This window comes from Lissotriton vulgaris, chromosome 1_1 (genome assembly GCF_964263255.1).
Source record: "Lissotriton vulgaris chromosome 1_1, aLisVul1.2, whole genome shotgun sequence".
Lineage (NCBI taxonomy): Eukaryota > Metazoa > Chordata > Amphibia > Caudata > Salamandridae > Lissotriton > Lissotriton vulgaris.
The window spans coordinates 263216098-263229163 of record NC_141685.1 but is presented as its reverse complement, the minus strand read 5'-3'; positions in this window follow the sequence as shown (position 1 = coordinate 263229163).

Genomic DNA, 13066 nt, shown 5'->3' with positions numbered 1-13066 from the left:
GTCCTGGTGGCCTGTAAAGGAGGGTGACTCTGAGTGTGGTTTTGGGGTCGATGTGGATCTGGAAGTGAAGGTGTTCAGAGTTGGCGAGATTGACGTCTGAGCTGGTTGAGATGCGGATGGATTTCTTATGGACGATAGCGATACCTCCTCCTGTGTGGTCGGTACGGTCCTTGCGTATGATCTTATAGTCTTCCGGGATGGCAATGGTGATGTCTGGGGCTGATGTGGCGTTCATCCATGTTTCTGTTAGGAAGGCGACGTCCGGAGAGATGGTGTCTAGTAGATTCCAGAGGTCGATGGCGTGCCTGTGGACCGATCGGGTGTTGAGCAGGATGCATGGTAGGTGGTTGGGGTCGGATATCTGTTGTGTGATCGTAGATGAGGAGTTGTTCTTGGTGCCGTCGAACTTGCAGGAGTTGCAGGAAAAGGGTCCATGGGTGTGTCCAGGGGAGGCTAGAACGCAGTTGAGGGAACGGCCGGAGTTGAGGGCTAGGAGGGTGGTGGCATCATAAGTAATGCGGGAGGGGTGGACATTGCGAGGACCAGGGGCTCTGGCGCTGGGCGCGGTCCAGGCGATCTGGTAATTTGAAATAAGCCTTGTTTCCACATATAATAAATTCCGGGAAACACAGGTTCTGACCCATTTTTGAAACCCCAACCTCCAATTACCTTGTAATTATGGTCGCATTCGCTGGAACCGATAAATACATTGTTATAATATCTAGTCTTTTCTCTATGAAGACAAAGTTTTCCCTTTCGTTCAAAATCCAACAATAGCGCAGGATTTGTATCGCCATTTGAGGTGCCTTCCATGTTCTCAGCCCACTCAGGAGTCTGCTGTTTCTTATCATTAGCCTTTCTTTGGAAACTCTCCCTTCTCTTCTCTGCCATTTTCAAAAACATCTTTTCTTGTTCATGTAATGAGCAAGTCAAATTATCTCTTCGAGCTTCATGTAAGTCTATGTCACCTATAGTCAGGAAGTATTCTCCCATGTATCTAGTTACCTCGCTTCTGACATGCACAATATTCAGGTTGCCCCGAACAGGTAGTTCAGAAAAAATCACGTCAGTGTTTGAATAGTAGTACTGTAATGTGCCTCTATAAAATAAGCTGGCTAATATACTACAGGAAATCCCATAGGTCAGGGGCAAATGGTGATAAGTCACGCCTTCAGCTACAGAAGTAGGTAGCTTCATGCAGACATAACAATCTTCTATTTCCATAGCTTCTACGTAATGCACTAAAAGATTCGCAAAGACATTTAAATGTGATCGATTTCTCATGTGGTGAAAATGTAGTCCATCCTCATCTGGTGCTTCTAAGTCATGTCGTGTTTGTCTTAGGCTAACTGAGTTGTCATGTCTTTCTACACTTTGTGTCGTTTCTTCAGTATGTACAACTACTGGATCTGGGTTCATTGGTTTAGTAGGGTACAGGTTAGGATCTTTACTTATCATAAAAGGTAAAAAGACTGTTAGTCCTATCCAGATTACTATAACTATTGCTACACTGCATAAGCATACTTTACAGCAAGTTTTGCAACAATTCCCTCTTGGTCTTCCATTTACATTTGAATCAGACATTTCGTTTCTGGGACTTTTTTAACCCCTCTTTGTTTCGTTTCAAGAGGTTTATGCAGTTTCACCTTTCAGGGTGGGTCTTCTACCTCAGAGCTTTGATCCTCAACGGAATTTTTATCACTGCGGTCACTTTCTTCAGTATCGTCAATTTCTTCCAACACCAAAAAGGTCCACTCAGGACTTCGATAGTTCTTGTTTGCTTTTTTAAACCTGATGCTGCGTCTACTTTGCTGAGCCTCGTCTCTTTGTTTTTCACTTGCAGCTCTTTTTCTGTCTTCTAATTTCTCTTCTACAGTTTTCAGTCTTAGTTTCAGTCTCTTTATATATCTTGGTCTCTCCTGCTTTCTAGGCCTCTTGGTGGTCGAGGATACTTTGCTGTCCTTGTGAATTCCCTTGTTTTCACTTGGGTGTGGCACTATTGTATTGCACTGTCTTTTTCTTCTCCTGTCTGACTAGGTCCAGGTCTTTCATCAGTTTCTTCTGCCTGGTTTCTAAGCTGGCCTTGTTCAGGTATGGTCTGTATTTGATCTTGATTTTCAATCAGCTTGGACTCTTGTTCCTGAACACGTTCGTCTGTTTCTATCTGTTCCTGTTCATGCACTTCGGCCCCTTGATTTTCTTCCGCATGAACTTCAACTTTAACGACTATCTGTCCATTTCCGGTTTCTGGAGTCTCTGGAGGAGTGTCGATGACTTGGTCTGTCCCTACTTGGTCTATTTCCTGATCAGGTCTGTTGTGATTCTCGTTAACCTGACCTTCTCCTTCTAGTCCTGTCTCACCCTCACTATCCCACTCTCTATCTAAGTAGGAATATTTTCTGGTTCTTATTGGATCAAGAATCAGGTCATCTGCTGAAAACCATTCGTCTTGGCTTGTGCCGGGTTGTATCACATCAGCTAGATCTGGACCCTCGTCTAGAGTCTCTTCAGCTGCATCACCCTCAGCTTCAGCCGTGTCCTCCTGGGCTACCTTCTTAGTGTGGCTGGCATGAATCCACTTTGGCACTCCAGCACACTTTACAGCAGTGGTAGTTACAAGGATCACTTGCCTCCTTTTTCCCCGCTTTGGTCCAAGGCAACTCTTCCGGGTGTGTTTCTTCAACACCACCCAATCTCCAGGTTTGATCTTATGGACTGGAGTGGTTGGCCATTTATCAGCAGTCTCTCCAATCTGGTGAGAGATAGAACGCACTTGGTCACCCAGCTGCTTGCAGTATTCTAGCACCAAATCATCAGAAATACACAGCAGCTTGTGTCCAGGTACCCATGCCTGTCGCATCACTCTTCCCATTAGTACCTCATGGGGGCTCAGGCCTGTTCTTCGGTTCGGAATGCTCCTTAATCCCATCAAGACAAGAGGCAAAGCTTCTATCTAGTTCAATTTAGTGGTATCACACATTTTTGCCAATCTTGACTTAATAGTGCCATTTATTTGTTCCACTATTCCAGAAGCCTCTGGATGATATGCACAGTGTAGCTTAGGCTCAATTTTGAATGCTGCATAGAGTTCTTTTAGGATTTTCCCAGCAAAATGCCCACCCTGGTCTGTTTCAATAGTCTCTGGAAAACCAAATCTAGGGATCAGTTCTCTGAGTAACAATTTAGCCACAGTAATGGCATCATTCTTCTTGGCCGGATAAGCTTCCACCCACCTTGAGAATAGGCAAACTATTACCAAGACATATCTGTATCCTCTACACATGGGCAATTGTATGAAATCTGCCTGTAATCTGACAAAGGGGCCTTCTGCCTTTCCAATAGTACTTTGCTCTACCACAGTCCTCTTTCCTGCATTGAACTGCTGACACACCAGGCACCTCTGGCAGAACTTATCCGCGATATTCCTGAACTTTGAATTGTAGAACACTTTATCAAACACACGGCACATTCCGTCCCTTCCAATATGAGTGTCTCCATGAATCATCCGAACCATTGGGTCAGTCATACAGTCTGGCAACACAGGCATACCATCTTTATTCACCATGATACCATCCCTTTCTCTGAGTCGACATTCCTCAGTCTCCCATCTTAGTTTTTCCCCTTCGGTTGCTGCCTGTTGCAACTCTCTCAGTTCCTTCCAGGAAGATACATTCTCAAACACCATAAGTTGGCAGCTGTTTCCGCCCCATAATTGGATTTTTAGGGACATTTTGTATCGTGCACAGTACTGGGCAACTTGGTCAGCATACCTGTTTCCGGCTGCCACTTCATCCTTTCCAGATTGGTGAGCAGCACATTTGACCACTGCCAATTCTCTGGGAAATTGGATTGCTTCCAATAGGTTTTGCACCACCTTTCCATTTCTGATGGGGGTACCTGAGGAAGTCATGAATTCTCTTTGCAGCCATAGTTGGCCGAAGTCAACCCCGTAACCATATTGACTGTCAGTATATACGGTTACTCGTTTGCCTTTCCCATGTTTGCAAGCTCTGGCCAATGCTATGAGCTCGGCCACTTGAGCAGATTTGACTTCACTCAAATATGATGCTTCTAGGGTGGTTTCCAGAGTGACTACAGCATAGGCAGCACTCAGTCCACCATCCTCATGCCTCAGGCAAGAGCCATCCACAAACATCACTATGTCAGCATTGATAAGGGCCATTTCTTTTATGTCAGGACGAGGTTTAGTACTAAACTCAGTCAGATCAATGCAATTATGTTCAAATTCACCTTCCACCCCTGTATCTTGGCCAAGGAGCAGTAGCGTTGCCGGGTTCAGGATGTTGCATCTGGAAATTATTACATTTTCTGCACCAATGAGGATTCTCTCATACTTAGTCAGCCGACTAGGAGTGAGATATTGAGTTTTGGTTCGGGTTAGCAGGATCACAACTGAATGTGGAACATAAACCGTTACAGGATGTCCCATGACAATGTTCTCACTCTGTTCCAGACTTGTGCATGTGGCAGCTACTGCCTTCAGACACCCCGGAAGCCCAGCAGCTACTGGGTCCAGCGTGGCTGAAAAGTAGGCCACAGGACGTCTAGTCAGACCATGCTCTTGGGTCAGGACTGAGAGTGCACAATTGTCTCGTGTATCACAGAATAACTCAAAGTTCTTGGAATAATCAGGCATTCCCAATGCAGGAGCAGAGCACAGACAGTTTCGCAATTTTATCCAGGCTGTCATGCTTTCATCATCCCAGGTGACGGGATCGTCTGCCCCTTTCTTTGTCATTTTTATCAGAGGTTTGGCAAGTACAGCAAATCCCACAATCCACTGTCTGCAGTATCCCACAACTCCGAGGAACATTCTAACGTCATTCTGGGTTCTGGGCAGTTCCATATCCCGAATTATTCTGATTCTCTCTGAGGTGACTCTTCTGATACCTTTCTCGATCTGGTGTCCTAGATATTTTACTGAATTCTTACAAAACTGTAATTTGTCAGGAGATACTTTGTGTCCACCTCTGCCCAGGTGATTCAGCAGAGCAATGGTATCAGTAACACAGTCGCTTTGACTTTTAGACGCCACCAAAAGGTCGTCTATGTACTGGACCAGGACAGACTTCTTTGGTAGAACTAAAGATTCAAGACATCTTTTTAAGATCTGATTAAAGATGGAGGGGCTTTCTGTGTACCCCTGGGGGACACGATTCCAGACATAGATATGACTGTCAAATTCAAAAGAGAAAAGAAATTTGCTTTCTGGATGCAATGGGATGAAAAAGAATGCATGACACAAGTCTATGACAGTGAACCACTCCGCATTCCAGGGAATCTGATACAAAATCACAGCAGGGTTTGGCACAATGGGACAACAAGGTACAACAATCTGGTTTACCTTTCGCAAGTCCTGCACTACCCGGTACTTCCCACTAGGCTTTTTAATTCCAATTATGGGCGAGTTACAAGGACTGCTCAACACCTCTTGAATTATGTCTGCCTCCAATAATCTGTTTATTTCAAGTGCAACTCCAGCTTTCACTTCTGCACTCATTTTATACTGTTTTGTTTTCGGGTAGGTGGCATTAGGTTTGATGGCTATTATTATTATTTGCCATTAACCCTACATCTTTCCCGGTAAAATCCCATACTTCCGGTATCACCCTTTGCTGGAGTTCTTCAGGCAAATCAAGAATTGTTATGGGCTTGGCTTCGGTATCAGGTCTTAACAGCATTAGCTTGTACAGACCATCCTCATCTGGGGTCTGAATTTCAACACCTCTTGGCGTGCAAAAGATGGTACAGTTCATTTTGCATAACAAATCCCGTCCCAGTAAATTTACTGGGCTGGAATCACAAACCACAAACCTGTGCATTTCTTTGAAATTTCCTATGGAAATCTCCAGGGGTTCAGTTACAGGAGTGCTAATTATCTGGTTTGATACGCCCACAACTTGGATTGCTTCTCCCGAGAGGGGTAGGTTAGGAACGTCCGCTGTTCTTACAGTTGAACGGGTAGCACCAGTGTCCAACAGAAAGGTGACATCATTTCCTTCAACCTTTCCTTCAATGTATGGCCCTGACTGGTCTACCGGTAGGGATGCGCCAAGCACGCACTCCCCTTCCTCCCCCCTAAGGCCCCGTCAGTATTGTTCATCACAGAGGAATGTATCATTTAATAGGAACTGTGAGGTTGCCTGATTTCTCTCATTCTGTCCTTCCCATACTTCAACCCTCTCATTCGGTGGGGCCTGATTTCTATAATTAGGTCTAGGAGCTCTAGGTAATGGAGGTAGATTTACCTGTTGCTGATTCTTTCGTGGCCCCTCTTTCTGCACCTGTCAAATTACTAAACTAAAGCAATAAGATGCATGTGTAACATTGCCCACCCCAAAATACACATTTGCATTTGAAATGGCGTATTTTGAAATACATGAAAATACAGGTACTGTACGTCTTTAAGCATAGAAATCATTACAAAATTATAGCATATGTAAACAGTTGAACGGTTTTGCGAAAAAAAATTACACATGAAATATCTCTTTATACAGAAAAGAAGGGCGAGATAATTTCATCACATAGAAATGCAATTGCTGTAACATGTGCTAGAGGCTGATGTAAAGTTATTATGTCTCTAGATTTACCTAAAAATAGAAGTTCTGTTATTTATGAATAGTTCTACTTTAAGCAAAGAATTTGTGCCAGAAAAAGGTAAATATTTTGGAACATAGTTCAATTCAAAAAAAAATTCTTGGTGAACGGGGGAATAGAGTTCCAACGCTTTTCAGTAGTTTTTGTTGATCAAAACTGAAGGCCGAATTCAGGTGATGTTGCTTTTATTTCTCGCTCCACTGTCACCACCTAGTCGTAGCACAGGAGTCTCAACGAATGCCGTCATCAGGATTGGTAGCCGCTGGGGACAACACAATGTGTGAGCCGTTACAGGACTTAACAAAGTATCGATATCCATTGGTACTGCTGATGGGAGTGCAAGACAGGTGTCTAACATGCATTCTTCTCCGCATAGCATACATCGAAGCACAGGTAAGATGCAGGTCTGCCAAATAGGTCTGAATGAAAGAAACCAGGTCATGTTCAGATCTCTCAGCCTGGCCAAGCCAAGGACTCTAGTTATGCGGTCCCGGTAGCGTATTGCTAGGATCGTTTCTTCCATCCCTGCCGGAGTCATGTCTGTGTTTTGGCTTGCCATATCGGAGCAGGAGGGTCAAAAATAAAATGCCTGCCACAAGTCCCAAAATCAGGGGTCTGCCGCCAAAGACTGAATGGACAAAATTAGGAATGATTCCTAGAATTGCTTTGAATGGTGTTAACAGTCCCGTAAAAATGGTCTTAAATACGCCTGGGATGCCTATGGCACTTGACATATTTAGAATTTGGCTAAGCATTTCTGTGAAATGCACGGGGCAATTTGTTGATAAACGGTCATGAATCTCTGATGTTGTCCTTGCAACTTGGAGATCATGCGTCTCTTTTGATGACGTGATGGGCACTGTTGTCTGCAAAAGCACAGACTTCATTCTGCTTAAAGTATCAATTCGTATAGAAGAGACATTCAAGCAAGGCCTTATGGGAGTCTCGGAGTCTCCAGGGCCGTTTGGAAACAATGCTTGCATACAGCATTTGACCATGGGAGTTACTTGTACGAGATATGCTTTCCCTGGCAAAAGGCCACAACAGCTGTGATCCGTTATTAGAATGTAACTCCCGTTCGAGAGTTGCTTAAAGAAAGGCTCTATCTGCGTTGCAGGTGTGACATGTTTTTTTTTTTTTTTTTTTTTCTTTTCCAAAACCTTTATTGCACTTTGCATAGTACACAGCGGAGTGCCTACAACCCTGCGGGCCGGCCGCTATCAAAGGATCATTGCATACAATGTTTTCAGTAACACGGATATTAAGGTCATAGTTACATTGAAGTCATGATGAGACGTACTGAAAAAATCAAAGTGCCTGTTAAGCAATTATTCAATGCAGGAAGTGAGGTTTTGATGGAGTTTTTTCGTTTTTTTTTTAAAAAATATCAAACACATAACATCAACAGGTAGGAATGACAATACGGTCCGGCACGAATCAGTGCATTTCAGGTTACAGATGTTCCTTGGGAGCATGGAGATCCTGCATCCCCGCTCAATACATGCATGCCTCTGCGTCCCACATATGCCCCCCCCCCTCGAGTCCTCAGTTTAGGTTCCAGTAAGAGGCCTCCCGCCACAATCAAGGCCTCCATCCCTCTCCTTCCTCCCGTCTAAATTACCTTTCCTCAACCTCATCATCGGAATCATCCTGATCATCCTCCCGTAAGGGTTCGCAGATGTCCCCTCTATATTCGTTCCATTTCAGCCATATCTTATTCCATTTCCCCGGACAGGCTCGGTTGGAGTACACTGCCCGTTCGGTTAACATCACACGACCCATGTTCAGGCACCACTGAGATTTTGTTGGGAGGTCTACCGCCCCCCAGCGCTGCGCTATATCACGTTTCGCTACCATTAGCCCTGCTGTGACCCAGAGTTGTTCATAACGAGACAAGTCAGTGGGCTCCCAGATGTTAAGCAAGCACCTTCTCGGGTTGGGTAGTATAGAGTGATCTAGCGTCTGTGAGAGTGTACGGAGTATTTGTTTCCAATATTCCTGGATCTTGGGGCAGTCCCATATGGTGTGAAAGACCGTGCCCTCCTCCCCGCACCCTCATAGACAGTATGGATGCGGCGCTCTGTGTATGCGGTGTAGCATTGTCCTTGTATAATAAACTCTGTGCAGGATCTTAAATTGCACCAGTCGCATGCGTGCTGAGATGCCTACTTCTTTGGGGGACCCAAGTGCCTCATTCCATTCATGTTCATCCATGTCATCAATCTCCCCTTCCCATTTCTCTTTTAGGTGTGATGTGGGTTCGGGGGAGTTGTTAAGTAATTTACGATAAATGAGGGACGTCGCCCGCTCTATCATGCAATCTGTGAGTAGGCGATCCTCCAGGGGTGAGGATTCTGGCAGTGGTGTGTCGGCTGGGATGGCCGCAAGCAGGGCATGGCGGACCTGAATGTACCTATAGAGTTCCCTGTCGTTGAGCTCATAGAGTTCTTTCAAGCGGGCAAAGGGGATCACCTCATTCCTCTCCCACAGATCGCCCACCGTGGAGATACCTATCGTGTCCCATTGTGTGAACCCTTTGGTGTTCCTCAGGTTGCCCAGTGCGCGGGAGTCCCACAGTGGCGTCATCTTAGTGATTGTCCCTTTCCAGCCTAGTGCTGCCGTCGCAGCGTGCCATATCTGCACAGTTAATTTGGTGGGGCCGACCAGAGTCCGTATTTTGCGGCGATCGTACAGCGGACCCAGCAGACCTTCCGCGCCCAACTGTACCCTGTCTGAATGAAATGCCGGCTCGGTATGTGGTGCGTGGATCCATTGATTAATGGGTTTGAGGTGTGCTGCCCAGTAGTACAGTTTTAGGTCTGGTAGCGCAATGCCTCCGCTGTACCAGTCCCTGCGTAATTTGGATTGTGCCACTCTTGCCGGAAGGGCGCCCCATAGTAGTTTGGAGACCAGTGCTGCTACCTTCTGAAAGAACTTGGGAGGCATAGGGTAGGGTGAATTCTCAAGGACATATAAAAAGCGCGGCAGCGCCATCATCTTGTAAAGTGCTGCCCGACCCAGGAGTGTTAGCGGCAGGCCGGACCAGAACTCAACATCGCGTTTGAGCCTTTCTAAGGGCGGCTTTAGATTTTTGTCTGTGAATTCTGTCGAGTCCTTAGTAACGTATATGCCTAGGTATTTGAAGGATGATCCCGCCAGTCGTAGTGGGCAAGTATCGTCGAGAGTCGGAGCCAGACCTCGTAAGACGTATAACTCCGACTTATTATTATTATTATTCTGAGTTTTGTATAGCGCCTGGTTACCAATAGGCATCCCAGCGCTTACCAGAACATAACACTACTAAAAGAATGCAGGGATTAAACGGTGAACAAAAAAGTTTTTAAAAGTTTACGGAACCGAAGAAGACTAGCTTCCGAGCGCAGTTGTAGGGGCAGTGAGTTCCACAAGGAGGCCACATTTATTGAAAACCTTCTGCCACCGGTTCTTGCCTTTTTCACCCTGCCAACCTGAAGGAGATGTTGATGGTCAGAGCGAAGAGAACGAGGAGCCTTGTAAGGCTGGACCATCTCCTCCAGAATAGGTGGACCTACCCCGAGCAGAACTTTGTGGGCAATGCAAAGTGACTTGAATTTCACCCTGTCCCTCACAGGGAGCCAGTGCAGTGCCCTCAACGCCGGGCGGGCAGATTGACGCCTAGGGAAACCCGTCAAAAGCCTGGCAGCCGCGTTCTGCACTTGCTGCAGCTTGTTCAGGGTAGATTCGGGTGCACCCAGGAATAGCGCATTGCTGAAATCCAGCCGCGAGATGATAAGTCCCTGGATGAGAAGCCTTCGAGTGGCCACTGGGAGCAGAGGCAGAATCTTCTGGGCTGAGCGGAGCAGGCCAAAGCACACGCCAGCAGTCTTTTTGGCATGGGTTTTAAACGATAGGTCCTGCTCCAGCCATACCCCCAGGCTCTTGATCTCCTGCTTGGGGGGGGGGGTGCCGGTCCCAGACAGTCTGGCCAGCTGCTGGGGGACAGAGATGGAGAAGAGTTCCCCAGCAGCATCAATTCCGTCTTGGAGCCATTTAACTTTAGGGCTGAGCTGCACATCCACGTGTAGATCTTTTCAAGACACGTGTGCAGCCGGTCGGGATGATGCGCCGACTGGGAGAGGCCTACCACCAACTGAGTATCATCAGCATAACTGATGATTTTAATACCCAGCGGCAGTACCACACTCTCCAGGGAGGCCATGTAAACGTTGAATAAGGTAGGGCTCAGTGAAGAGCCCTGTGGCACACCACACTGGAGAGGGGTTGAAGATGATTTTTCCTGGCCTTCCCACACCTCAAATGTACGACCTTCCAGGAAGGAAGCGAACCATTTGAGGGCCAGACCCGTGACCCCCACCCCCGACAGCCGTTGGAGAAGCACCTGATGGTCCACGGTGTCAAAAGCAGCGCTGAGGTCCAGGAGGATCACTGCCACTGATCCCCCCGAATCCAGCATGCTCCTCGCGTTCTCCACGACCGCCAGCAGGGCGGTGTCAGTCCCCTGACCGGGGCGAAAACCCGTTTGAGAGTCGCCCAGGAGGGAATTGGCTTCCAAGAAGTCCGAAAGGCGGCTGTTCACCAGCTTCTCAGCCACCTTACTGATACCCGGCAGCAAGGAGATAGGCCGAAAGTTGGCGGGATCGAGGTTAGGCTTTTTCAAAAGGGCCTTAACCACCGCCCCTTTCCAACTGGGGGGGACTACCCCATGGGCGAGAGACAGGTTTATCAGGTCCGTCACAGGGCCGCCGATTGTAGATGACACCTGTTTTAGATATTTAATAGGTGCTGGGTCTTTCGGGGAGCCGCTCTTCATAGACCTCAGAACCTCCAAAACTTCCTCCTTAGTGACCGGACCAAGGGAGGCCAGCTCCACCGATTGCAACTTAAGTTGAGAGCTGGAATTATCCTCCAAGGAAGGGACCTCACCTAGCCGAGGAAGGGAAGCCAATATGTTGTCAATTTTTGCTTTTAAAAAACGAGGCCAGTTCTGTGCATTTTTTGCAAGGGTCCTCGTGGAAAACCTGAGGTTCGGGGGCATTCAGTAGCTCCTTAATGACCCTGAATGACTCTTTGGAAGAGTTGGCCGCAGAGCCTATACGCTCCTCAAAGAATCCTGATTTTGCCACCCGAATAGCGGATTTATACCTGCTCCGGGCCGCACGATATTCTTTACGACTCGCCTCACTCCAGTCTCTCCTCCAGGACCGCTCTAGCCTCTTGCATCCCTTCCTCAGGGTTCTCAATTCCGACAAATACCAAGGTGCAGAGCCCACTCTCTTCCCCCTCGTAAGTTGTTTCTTTTTGGGTAGGAGAGTGTCCAGAGAATCCACGAGCCAGAGACCAGTTTAGCGTGTAGCCGGAGATCCTGCCGTACGTGTCGCAAATGCGCAAGAGGGCCGGTATCCCTTCCTCGGGTTCTGTTAGATACAGCAGCATGTCATCTGCGTATAGGGACAGGCGGTCTTCCCAACCCCCGGTCCCCGGTATACCTTTGAGGAGGGGAGAGGCTCGTATGAGAGTCGCCAGGGGCTCTAGCGAGATGGCAAACAGTAGTGGTGATAGAGGGCAACCCTGTCGTGTGCCCCTCCCCAGCGGGAAAGTGCGGGAAATATGGCCATTCGCCACTATGTGGGCCACTGGGGCCGTGTACAGCAGTCTGACCCACGCCAGAAAGCGAGGCCCAAACCCCATACGCTTCAACGTTTCGAAGAGGTACTCCCACTCCACCAGGTCAAATGCCATCTTGGCATCAAGCGCCAGGATCACCGCCGGCGCGTTGATATCATCAGATCTGGCCAGGACACCATGCAGTCGCCGCAAATTCAGAGCTGTGTTCCTGTGCGGCATAAACCCAGACTGATCCGGGTGTATAATCGAGGACAGATGGGGCAGGATCCTCTGTGCCAGGAGCTTGGCCAGGATTTTCACTTCCGCGTTCAAGAGGGAAATGGGTCGATATGAGGAGCAATCTTCCGGTGGCTTACCCGGTTTGGGGATTGTCACAATAGTCGCCACACGCTGGTCTAGCGGAAGGGAGCCCCCCTCCAGACAGTCCTTGAACATCCCCAACAAGTGTGTGCTGAGGGTGTCCGGCATCGCCTGATACCATTCTACCGGTATCCCGTTCGGTCCTGACGCCTTGCCCGGGTTCAGTGCCATAATGGCCATCTGAATTTCGTCGGCTGTAATGTCCGCCTCCAAGTCGCTCGATACCTCTGGTGATAGGGTCTGGACCTCAATCGGCGCCAGGAGTGCCCTGGCATCCTCAGGTGTAATCTGACGTGTCGGGGTGTACACTTGCTCAAAATAGGTCGCAAGTAGTTCTGTTATACGTCTCGGATCAGTGTGTGGCATCCCCTGCTCGTCTTTTAGACGTTGGATCCCCCTGGAGCTGCCCTCACACTTATCGAGCCACGCCAGCATCTTCCCCGCCTTGTCCCCCACTTCGTAG